The 12,300-nt window shown below is 37.9% G+C and overlaps 1 protein-coding gene across 4 annotated transcripts in view; it reads right to left on the bottom strand.

Moving 5' to 3' along the window:
• Window positions 1-12,300, bottom strand: part of TFDP2 (transcription factor Dp-2 (E2F dimerization partner 2)) — a 220,455-nt gene that overhangs the window by 81,816 nt on the left and 126,339 nt on the right. For 3 of the 4 annotated variants that reach the window (XM_011958087.1, XM_011958088.1, XM_011958089.1), the window contains exon 1: window positions 6,720-6,806. The exons of the other annotated variant lie outside the window; for it this stretch is intronic. The gene's annotated coding sequence lies outside the window, so the exon portion shown is untranslated. Of the gene's footprint in view, window positions 1-6,719; window positions 6,807-12,300 lie in introns of those variants that run through there. 4 annotated transcript variants of the gene reach the window in all.

Here is a 12,300-nt window from a genome sequence, read left to right as displayed (position 1 = left end):
GGGGTTTCACCGTGTTAGCCAGGATGGTCTCGATCTCCTGACCTCGTGATCCACCCGTCTCGGCCTCCCAAAGTGCTAGGATTACAGGCTTGAGCCACCGCGCCCGGCCCCGAAGGAAACTTTTTAATTGTTCAATTTCTCATTTTTCTTCTACCTGCTCAACTAAAATTTCCTAGTTTTGAAATGTATCTTCTGACTAATAATTGAGGAATTTTACCATATTTCCTCAAACAACTTGATCCTCCCAACCCTTCCTGGTAGTTCTTCCCAAATACAAGTGATCACAAGATTCACTCCTGAGCTCCACTGGACACCTAAAGATTCAAAAACTAGGTGGAGAATTTGTATTTTTAACAAGTGCCTCAGATGATTCTTATGGTCTGGTAAGACTCTTTGTTCAAATTAAGGAAATAATGAAATGCAAGTGGACTCTAGTACACTGAACTTATCTCTATTCTCATTTTAAAAAGAGAGGAGTCTGAGTGACCCTTATTTCTTCCGTTTCTTGTTCTTAAGTGTTATATTTTTTCACTGTTTAGCCCATTTTCAATCACTACTGTTAGCGCCATCACGACAGCCAATACACCCACCAGATGGCACAGACATTGTTTACAGGCCTAGTAAAAGAGAAAGAGCAGTAAGCAGCACATCTTATCTCATACCAACAGCCACTGAATGGCTAGAGTTGATCAAGGCAGCTGTGTACAACCACAAAGATCAAAATTTATGAGTACTCAAATATCCAAGAGTACTTAATTGGAAATAATTCTCATGAAGAAGCTCACAGTCCCTCTGAGAGGGTAGCCAGACAGGGGTAACAGAGAAATCCTTTTAAATTTACAGTTAAGTGAGAATTTTTCTAATATTTATAAGAGGCGACCATGACTGCAGACAGACTTTGAATTAAAAAGCTGGGTTCCTGGGCCGGGCACGGGTGGCTCACGTCTGTAATCCCAGCACTTTGGGAGGCCAAGGCAGGCGGATTATGAGGTCAGGAGTTTGAGATTAGCCTGGCAAACATGGTGAAACCCTGTCTCTAGTAAAAATACAAAAATCAGCCGGGCATGGTAGCATGCGCCTGTAGTCCCAGCTACTTGGGAGGCTGAGGCAGGAGAATCGCTTGAACCTGGGAGGCAAAGGTTGCAGTGAGCCAAGATCGCGCCACTGCATTCCAGTCTGGCGACAAAGCGAGATTCCATCCCCGCCTCCCTCCCCCCTCAAAAAAAAAGACAGAAAAAAAGGTTGGGTTTTTAAAATAAGTTTTTTAAATTTATTATAGATGGAGTCTTGCTCTGTCACCTAGGCTGAAGTGCAGTGGTGTGATCTCAGCTCACTGCAACCTCCGCCTCCCGGGTTCAAGCGATTCTCCTGCCTCAGCCTCCTGAGTAGCTGGGATTACAGGCGTGTGCCACCACACTTGGCTTTTTTTTTTTTTTTTTTTTGTATTTTTGGTAGAGACGGGGTTTCACCATGTTGTTCAGGCTGGTCTCGAACTCCTGACCTCAAGTGATCCACCTGCCTCAGCCTCCCAAAGTGCTGGGATTACAGGCGTGAACCACCACGCCCGGCTGGGGGTTTCTTAAAATAAATGTAAAACTTTAGGATACAAATTCAAAGGGTCCAAGCACCACCCATGAATTAAGAGTTCCAAAGCAGTTCTTCTTAGCAAATAAAAAAGGGGATCGTTGCTTTATAATACCATGCACTAAGTAGCTCATTCAAAACTGCAGTAACTTACTGATATTATAATTTCAACAATATATTCTACTTGAGGGCTATTACTGAAGCTACATTTAAATCACAATGTGAAATGCAAGAAATCTTAAAGTTAGACATCAATGTCAACAAAACCTCTTTGTATTAAAAATGTATGAATTAAAGATTTTTAAATTTTTTTTGAGACAGGGTCTCGCTCTGTTGCCTAGGCTGGAGCGCAGTGGCATGATCTCCACTCACTGCAGCCTTGACCTGGGCTCAAGGTTTCCTCCCACCTCATCCTCCTGAGTAGCTGGGACCACAGGTGTGTGCCACCATGCCCAGTTAATTTTTGTATTTTTTGTAGAGACAGGATTTTGTCATGTGCCCAGGCTGGTCTTGAACTCCTGCATTAAAGTGATTTACCTACCTCGGCCTCTCCAAGTGCTGGGATTACAGGCATGTGCCACCATGCCCAGCCCATTAAAAGATTTTTCAAAACTTTTATAAATAAGTTCTACTGTGTCTACCCGGCACACAGAAAATGCTCACTTAGTGGTCTGTTCATTTTTATGTCAGAGAAATTGCCAAGAGTTGCCAAATTTTCACCACCAGTGAGCAAAGTGGAAAACCAAAGTCCCTGGTTAATAGCCTCCAGCTTTAGAGTTATCATGTAAACAAACATTCATTTGAAAATTGGTTTCTTGAAACCTGGTAGAAAGAAACAACATAATTACACGACAGGTTCCTGGATCAGTTCACAAAACACAGTTAATTCATAATATACTCAAAGCACCATACTCATACTGGTCTACCTGCTCCTAAACAATGTAAAACGTTTTCTCTTCAGAGAAATATAGGCATCAGGCACATCTCCCCTCTTACTCCACTCCAGAGATGAGAAAATTTCAAAGTGGCTGTTACTCCTAGTTGCATATGTATGTGTAAGGCAGAAAAAAAAGGCTAAATCATTGATTCTCTGGGTATTCTGAATGGGGTTACAATAAACAGGTAAGGCTCAGGTTCCTCTAAGACCTCAGTTTTGTGCTAAAGAGTTCATACAAAAAGCAAGAACCACAGGTACTTCACTCTTGAAGTCTCCTTTCAGTATATATTTTAAAGATTTAATTTAAGGCCAGGTGCGATTACTCATGCCTCTAATCCCAGCACTTTGGGAGGCATATGCAGGCGGATCACCTGATGTCAGGAGTTCGAGACCAGCCTGGCCAACATGGTGAAACCAAGTCTCTACTAAAAATACAAAAATTAGCCAGGCGTGGTGGCGGGCCCTGTAATCTCAGTTACACGGGAGGCTGAGGCAGGAGAATTGCTTGAACCCGGGAAGCAGAGGTTGCAGCGAGCTGAGATTGCACCACTGCACTCCAGCCCTGGCGACAACAGCGAGACACTGTCTTAAAAAAAAAAAAAGAATTAAATGTAGTAATGAAAGCAAGCAGATACATAGCATAGTGTCTGGCACAGTAAAAAAAAAAAAAAAAAAGACTTAACTTTAAATTGATTATGAGTGGAAGTCTTTATTAGAAATTAAAGACAAATAAGGAATTACCTCTAGATGGCAGATGAATTAGAAAAGTTTTTTTTTGTTTGTTTTTCCCTTCAGACACTCCCCACCAATTTCTAGGTAACAAACTTGAATGGTTTGGTTTCTCATATATAGAGTATAAATCTACAGTACAATAGAAAATTATACTCTCTATGTTCTATACTCTATATATGCTAAAACTAATGCGCTCTTCTCAACCATAATTTGAACACACATTCAATAATTCCAAGATAATTTACACATACAGAGGCAGTGGGAATTCATCTTAAAATCATTCAATTGATTTTGTTCTTCATTTCTCAATTTGAAGGGCTAGGAGTCCAAACTACTTCCTTGTTGCTGTTGTTGACACTGTTTTCCTTGTTAAGTAACTTATTCTCATGTCTACATTTATAATTGTGACACACATTTTTTATAATCACAATCTATGATGCTTTCAGTTACGAATTACATGTGGAGTGACCAACTTTTTTTTAAGGCTGTCTATTTCATCAAAATTTCTATTCTTTGATCAGAATTGTAAAAAAAAAAAGGTTTATTTAGGCAAATCTATAGTTTGTAAATCCATTTTAAAGTCCATGTAAATTGTTTTACTTATTTTAGAGAGAAAAAACTCAACCACTACATGTTGCTATTCCTTAAGATAAGCAAAATGTACACAGAGAAATTTTAGAATCTGAATCTTAATTGAAATAATGATTCAATAAACTTCAAAGGCCGGGCGTGGTGGTGCGTGCCTGATCCCAGCTACTCGGGAGGCCGAGGAAGGAGAATCGCTTGAACCCGGGAGGCAGAGGTTGCAGTGAGCCGAGATCGCACCATTGCACTCCAGCCTGGGCAACAAGAGCGAAACTCCATTTCAAAAAAATAAAAAATAAAAAATAAAAGAACAAACTTCAAAATCTGTAAATTTGGTTATCATTATTTGAAGAAAAGAAAATCTTCTGGCCGGGCGCGGTGGCTCACGCCTGTAATCCCAGCACTTTGGGAGGCCCAGGTGGGCGGATCACGAAGTCAGGAGATGGAGACCATCCTGGCTAACATGATGAAACCCCGTCTCTACTGAAAATACAAAAAATTAGCCGGGCGAGATGGCGGACGCCTGTAGTCCCTTAGTCCCTGCTACTCGGGAGGCTGAGGCAGGAAAATGGCGTGAACCCGGGAGGCGGAGCTTGCAGTGAGCGGAGATGGCGCCACTGCACTCTCCGTCTCAAAAAAAAAAAAAAAAAAAACCTTCAGGTAAGTCCACAGATCATAGCTAAGAGCAAGAGGAATTTTTAATAATCTCTTTGAATGTTGATATCTTTTCCAGTCTTCTCTCTCCTTAGGCCAATTATTTAGAAAACTGTACAATAATTAATCCGTATGCAAATTTTAAACTATAGCTCAAAAAATTTATTGGCTAGTGTAAATTACTATTAATTTCTCAGTGTAGGGTATGGCAAATATTCAATAAGTGCCTCATATGTGAAAGAGCTGGTGTTCAGCACTGATTTTTAAAGCGCAAACTTAAGAAATGAATAAAGTTGTAATGTGTATACATGCACATTATACAACAGCATGGGACTTCTTTGTGTTACTTGTAAAAGGAAAGGTTTTCACTTTCCTCATTATGAATTCCAAAAATTCAAAAACTGTTTTTCAAAATTTTGACTGCTTTCATTATACGCATAATGCTTCCACACTCTTCATTCCTACTGTTTCCAGCAGATAAACATTCTCCTCTTTCGATTAGCAACCAATCTAAGCTTATTATCTTTCTTTTTTGAGGCAAACTGCAACATATCATTTCAATTAAACCCAAAATATTACTCCCACATTTCTTATTCAAAGGTCTTAGGAATAAGCTTCATGCTTCTCACAGAAGATGAAATGATCTATCAACATATGTAACTGATGTTTCACATTTTATTTTTATTTTGAGATTTTGTCCCTATTGTCTAATGATAAACTTTTGCAACTAAGTGTTTCCTCTATATTTTAGATGGCTTAGGCTTTAAAAAAAAGTCTAATGATTTAATTATAAATTTTTCCTTAAGTGAAATTCACTAAAATTAATTTTCTCACATTTTCATTAATTATACAGGCAATATTTAAAGTTTTTTTAAAAATGCCTCTTTAAAGGGTATGTTATTCATTTTGTTACTCTATGACTTTCAATTCCTGAATATAAAATAATAAATGTTAAATGACTAAATTTTATTTATTCACTGATTAAGTCAGATTTATGACCTCCTCTCCCCATTCCAACTACTCTGAGTTTTGAATGAAACAACCTCAATTGTAACAGAAGAAACATCTGTTGCTTTTTTTCTTCACCAGGGCTTTCCTAACTGAAAGAAGAAAGGCTCTCTGCCTGACCTCCTCTCTCCCTCTCCCACTCCTGCTCCCCATCCACACTAAGTTCCTTAAAACTTTTTTTAAGTAAATGCATTATTTAAAATTTTACTGTATCTATTGAAAACATCATAGTTTAGAAACATTCACTTCCTTACTGAACTTCAAAGAATGACTAAATGCTATTATATATCAAAAAATAAGACATGTGTCTAACAGAATATATGTTGTAACTAAAATGCAAACTTCAAGGCTATAATTGAACTGATCAATTCAATCAAGTTGTCACATATTCCGGCCTCATTAAGAATTGTTTAGGGGTAAGATTTTCTTCAGTATCTAGATTCATATAGCATCTTGTATGCTATATTTTCTTTGCCAGTCCAAGGCTAACATAATGGCAGTCACTACCCCAAGAGGCAGACACCAAATGGTGCCACCCACACTCTCACACTGTGCCTCATAATAAACCATAAAGCAGTGGAATGCACCGGCCCCTTTATGAGCAAACAATGCCTAAGCTTCATTAGAATACAGCTGACATTTTCAAAGCACAAATACTTTTAAGAAAAATGTACTAGGGAAAAAAAGGAATGAAACAGCTATAAAAGCTGAAATATTTTTCAAGTGTCAGGTTGATTTCCAAGGATCCTTGGGAAGTATATTTTGCTGTTGGCAATTTAAAAGTTTTCATAAGTGGAAAAAATGTTTAGTTTTAAAGGCAAAGCTTATTTTATTAACTACTGGGGGGAAAAAATGAAAGTAAAAACTATCCTTTGAATTGCTTTCACAAGTAATAGTCATGAAGTACCTTTAAAATTACTGATTTCCTCAACTGCTGCTTTAGTTCCTGAATTAAGAAAACTGAGCTCCAGAATTATTTTCACATTTTAATTAATTTATATAAGTGAGTAATAAACTAACTCTTCCCCTCCCCCCTGCCCCTGCCTGCCCCAACCCCCATACATAACTCTGTAGTTTTTCTGTCTGCAACAAGCAAGGACATCTTGAAATCAGCGTGCTCCTGGCTATTTACCAATTTAATATTGCTGCTGTTTAAAGAATATAAAATAAGCGCTGTAAAAACTCACCCAGCAGTAAGAAACAAACTGATCTCTCTTACCTGGTCTAAGGAAGCATGCCTCTCACTGCAGTACCAACAACACTCTACAGTCTTTGTTACCATTCAGTGGAAACTTGAGACTGTGTCAGACGTAAGCAATCGAGCTCAGAAAAGCTCAATTTAAAATACTTCTCAGTAAAACTAAAAAGATGCTCAAGAAAACTGTTTAGTTAACTGGCTTTCAAAAGACATATTAATACTGTCTACAACAAAGACATCTCAAAAGAAATTGAAAGTGCAGGTCTTAGATGAAGTGGCTTTTCTATGTAGAACCTTGCTTTCTTATTAAATTAAAAGGATATTTTAAATGCTTAAAGTACACACTTGATTTTAGCCAAAAGGCTAAGTGATAAAAATGCTTAAAGTAAAAGGGGTGAAATAACTACAAGTTAACATTTTTCTAAATATCACTTGCATTTTAACTAACTTAAAAAATAAGATTAAACTTACTCGTGAAACCTGCATAATTTGAATTATACATATCAGAGTATCTGCTGGCTCCAGAGCAGTCACAAAGCAGGAGACTTAATGCATCTTGAAAGCAGAGCAAAAGCAGCACAAGTTTCAGGGGGGAAAAAGGAGGAGAAACTCTTGAAACACTGGTCGGGGCTTTCTGAACCTGTAATAACTGTCCAGCTCTTGTGGGAGGAAAAAAAATGTCCCAGTCCTGCCCCCTGAGATAGGAGGCTATGCTTCAATGCCAAAATGAATGACAGGCCCATTTCTGATTATCAACAAAGAGCAGCTTAGTTGTGCTTTTTTTTTTTTTTTCACTTTCCCACACAGAAGTTCTAAAATTTCCAGGTTAGTCCCTTTAAAGCTAGGGTTAAGTACCTTTCTCCATTTTCTCAAGAGGGAACCCAATTATGTTGTCCTGGTTTTTTTTAAATGACTAATTAAATATACATACCTAATCATCTTACTTAGTTTTCCTAGGCTGGAAGCTGAACAAAAGATGACCTCTTAAGTTCCTTTCCAAATCTATTCTTTTCTATATCAGATAACCATATGACTGTCAATATTAATAAGCTTTTCCAGCATCCTGATGTATGGCACAAGTAAAAACAAAAAGCAAGGTAACATTAAAAACAAAGCAACTGAGATAAAATTTTCAACTAGCAAGAGGTAAAGATGATTTACCAAGGTACATGTCTTTGATTACACAAATTCAAAACAAACACTTCAATCAACAACATATATTTGCTGAATACTTATTATGAGCCGAGCACTATTTTGGGCCCTGGAGATACAGTAGTGAATGCAACAGACAAAAGCCAAACAAAAAATCCCTGTCTTTAGTGAGCTTAGTTTATTTCAGTTCACTCTAAGTATAACTCTCCTAGATGACTAAGGTACTTTTCCTTCGTTGATTAGTTATCACCTATTCTGAAATATTCCCCTTGGAAAGTATGTCTTGACAACAGCTCCAGGAGACGCTGCAAAGTATTTGGTGCTCTGTTCAGTGTTGTATCACCAGTGTCTAAAACAGTGTCTGTTAGACACTCAAATATATATTGAATCAAATAGATCAGACAGTTTTTTCTGATTCAAAATTTTCCTTTGCCAACACATATTATACTTACACACATACAGAGATATGACAACAATAATACAATACAGGGTGTAAATTAAATTGGGTTGTAAACACATTAGTATAAACAAAACTGAAAATACAACCTATATGGCCCTCTATCTTTCCAGATTTTACAGTAAAATCTGTTTTGACTATAGGATGTGAGGTCAGTGCAATATCTGAGTAAATAAATTAGATAAAATTCTATAAACTAAGTTTTTGTGGACAGTCAGATTTCAGAGGAGTTTTGAAAGAAAAAAGAAACTTGGAAATTACACAGAATCTGATCGGTTTGGTGTATTAAAATCTTACATGTTTATATTCATTTATATTTCCACATTTGGAAACAATTTTAACTCCCCATCCTGCTTTACACCATTCTTGATCATCTTACCAGATGACGCTTCTTACAGAGAAAATAAGTGTACACCTCTAACTTGTCAGATCAGCTGGAAGTGCTCACCTACGTCACCCAAGACCAGAATACTCAGGGGCTAGATATGGTCACATTTATTCTGTTATAGTCTTAAAACAAAAGGAAATTAAACATTCAAGTACTCAAGTATATTTCCCATATCTCCAAATAGAAGAGCATCCCCCTGCCCTCCCATCGTCCAGAGCTAGACGATGTTAAAATATTACAAGTCAAAATATAAACTATCTAGTGTATGTTTTAACAATAAACCTAACAGCAATCCAAGGTCAGAAAGATGTGATAACTGAGGTCAAGTGACAAATAAAATAAGGTGGGACCAAAGTAGGATTCTACTACTCTTGCAGGATGAATTCTCCTTTTCCCATTCCTTCCTTCAATAAATACTGAGCATCTATTATGTATCAGGCACTGAGCTAGGCAACCTATTACCTACTGTCTACTCCACAGATCTGAACTTCAGCCTATCTATTTCTCCAAGTTTCCCTCTCCATGCTTGCCTTCCTTTCTAAAGCCTTTTCTCTGGTCTCAAATTATTTACTCATACTACACCCTTCAATCTGCTCTGATGCCTTTCTTGGCAGGTAGCATAATCACTACCTTTTATGTTCTTCTGCAAGTGTATGACACAGTGTGGGGAAAGTAATAAGACTTCCCACTCAGATGATAAAAATGCAGATTATATAGGTCGTGTCAAACAATTTCTCCTTAAACTTATATAGAAAATCCATTTAAGTATCATTAATTACCACTATTGATTATCTGGAAGACACCAAAGGTAGCTAGACATTCTCCTAGGTTTATAAACTGATTTATTTGGACTGGAGTTTGCGACATTTATTGGCAATCTGCCCAAATATTAAGCCCATTTAACAGACACATGTATGATTCTATAGGCAGAAATGACACTGTGATAGTGTAATGATAGGTATATCTAGCAGGCATTGGCCAAATAAAAACTATCTATCAGATCTATATAATGAAGTAGTAGAAATTAGCTATGTTACATCTATATTCATATTTTCAAGTAAAATATTGAATCTTCCTGACAAGCACTACACCTAAAGTAAAAACTTTCTGCTGTCACTTGCATGGTTAGGTGTCAATTTCTTAAAAACATTGCATAGTAAATATTTCATATTTCATGTTTGCCTGCTGCTCTTCCTCTTTCCACTTTTTCTTTTCTTTCTCTCTTTTTTTTTTTTCAGAGAGAGAGCGTTTTGTTCTGTCACCCAGGCTGGAGTTGATATACAGTGGTGTGATCACAGCTCACTGTAGCCTCAATCTCCTGGGCTCAGGTGATCCCTCCCACTTCAGCCTCCCAAGTAGCTGGGACCACAGGTGTGCACCACCATGCCCGGCTAATTTTTGTATTTTTTGTAGAGACAGGGTTTTGCTATGTTGCCCAGGCTGAACTCCTGGGCTCAAATGATCCTCCTGCCTCCCTCCAAAGTGCTGGGATTACAGGTGTGAGCTACCATGCTTAGCTCTACTTTTTCAATATGCACATTTTTCTGAGTTCTGTGCTCGATGCTCTTTTCTTCAAGATCTACACTCCCACTCTAGAAGATGTTACCTATTTTCCATAGCTTTATCACCTATACATAGATGACCACAGAAATTTATACTTCTAGCCCTGGCTTTTTCTGTTCTGCTGTAAATTCTTATTTAGATGCCTATTGGACATCTCTGTTTATATATCCCATAATCTCAACTCAGCCTCTGCAGTATTGAACTTCCTGTCTACCTTCCCAAACCCACTCATCCTCCTTGGTTCCTCACCCTTGTCAAAGGCATTAATATCAAGAACAGAAAGTGATTTTCTTCTTCCCTCATCCTCACAACCCAAATGCCCACATTGTTTCCAATTTTTTTTTCTAACATATATCATTCTCCTAGTTTAAAAACAAAACAAAATGAGAAACATAACTTCTGATGTCTACAGCTATACCATCCAAAATGGTAGCCTTAGCCACATGTGGCCATTTAAATTTAAAGTGATTAAAATTAAATAAAATCAACCACGCACGGTGGCTCATGCTTGTAATCCCAGCACTTTGGGAGGCTGAGGCGGGTAGATCACCTGAGGTCAGGAGTTCAAGACTGGCCTGGCCAACATGGTGAAACCCCATCTCTACTAAAAATACAAAAATTAGCTGGGCATGGCCCCTGTAGTCCCAGCTACTTGGGAGGCTGAGGTAGAAGAATCACTTGAACCCAGGAGGCGGAGGTTGCAGTGAGTCAAGATTACACCGCTGCACTCCAGCCTGGGCGACTGAGCGAGATTCTGTCTTATAAAAATAGATAAATAAAATTAAATTTAAAATTTGATTTCTCAGTCATGCTAGCCACATGTTAAGTGCTCTGTGGAGCTGCATGTGGCTAACTGCTACCGTATTGAACACGGTAGATACAGAACATTTCCATCACTGAAGAAAGTTCTATTAAACATCTCTGATCTAGAAATCAATGGCAAACTACTTAAATTAGTAATCCAAATTTTTCTCAATATAGTCCCAGCCCCAATTTACCCGTGTTAACCTTATCTTCTACCAAACCCCTATGCATGCTTTATCACAGCTTAGTGGGGCCCACAGAATCTAAGTTGAAGGGTTCACAAAGATAAGGGAGGCCTACATAAGCTATGTGGAGAGGGACCTATAGGAGGGAAAGAAAGCAAAGATTCTAGAGAGGACAGAAATAGTTCACTAAAGACCTCACAAGTTAGGAAGGGACAAAATTTTGGAGATAATACCTTTAGCCTTAGAGAAGAAATATGGTATAGTGGAGAAAGCATGAGCATTAGAGTCAGAATACTTCATTCAAATTCAAGTATTTGTTTAGTTATAAGGGACGGAATCGAACTCAAACTAGTTTAAGGTGAAAGGAATTAGTTGGCTCAACCGGCTCACAGAATCCCAAAGGGTGAGATGACTGAACCAGGAGGGTCCACTTTGCAAAAGGGTCTTTTGTAGGCAGCAAGGGCTTTAGCTTTCAAACTTACTTCCTTCTTCAGAAACTTTAATATTTCTCTTTCCACTGAGTTCATTTTAACATTTCAAATGCAGAGATTGTTCCCTTCTAACTGCTAACCAAACTAAAAACATCCTACTTCTCATCTCTCTTTAACCACCAAAATTTTTTAGTGTGGTATCTATAGCCACTATCTCAGCTTTTGTACCAACTATTAATTATTAAATCTTCAAAAATGCACGAAGTACCTCTGACGTAACCACCGTGTTAGGCACTAGAGATACAAAAACAAACAAGGCATAGTCCTTATCCTCAAAAAATAAAACAAAACAAAAAAACAAAAACCCAATTTGGCTTCCATCCAACTGCTCAAATGAACTGTGTTGTCTAAAGTAGACAATGAGCTCTGCCTTGAAAAATCTAATAATGTGTGCTTATGCTCCACAGGCTTGCTGTATTCTGGCCTTGCTGATCTTACAAATCCCATCTTCTTAATACTATTACAACTGTCATCTCTTGGCTTTTTTTTTTTTTTTTTTTTTGACGGAGTCTCGCTCTGTCACCCAGGCTGGGCCTATTTTCATGTCTGTTATTTCACTGAT

This window comes from Colobus angolensis, unplaced genomic scaffold (genome assembly GCF_000951035.1).
Source record: "Colobus angolensis palliatus isolate OR3802 unplaced genomic scaffold, Cang.pa_1.0 Scaffold46, whole genome shotgun sequence".
Lineage (NCBI taxonomy): Eukaryota > Metazoa > Chordata > Mammalia > Primates > Cercopithecidae > Colobus > Colobus angolensis.
This window is presented reverse-complemented; position numbering and strand designations above follow the sequence as displayed.